This window comes from Eufriesea mexicana, unplaced genomic scaffold (genome assembly GCF_001483705.2).
Source record: "Eufriesea mexicana isolate 0111107269 unplaced genomic scaffold, ASM148370v2 scaffold1553, whole genome shotgun sequence".
NCBI lineage: Eukaryota > Metazoa > Arthropoda > Insecta > Hymenoptera > Apidae > Eufriesea > Eufriesea mexicana.
In genome coordinates, this window is record NW_016909647.1 from 411,452 (window position 1) to 411,681 (window position 230).

Genomic DNA, 230 nt, shown 5'->3' on the forward strand with positions numbered 1-230 from the left:
TGTTTAATATATTAGATAATTGCATATTGTTTTATATTATATTCAAATAATATAAAATAATTTAAACGAAGAATAAAAATTAGAAAGAGTTTGCTCCATTATTTGTTGCAGATGATTCCTTTTAAAAATGTAATTTAATAGAAAACTTTCTACGAAATTTTTTAATACAATTATATAATATCATTAATCTCCCATTTTAAAAATGGAGGATATGTCTGAAAATATATACA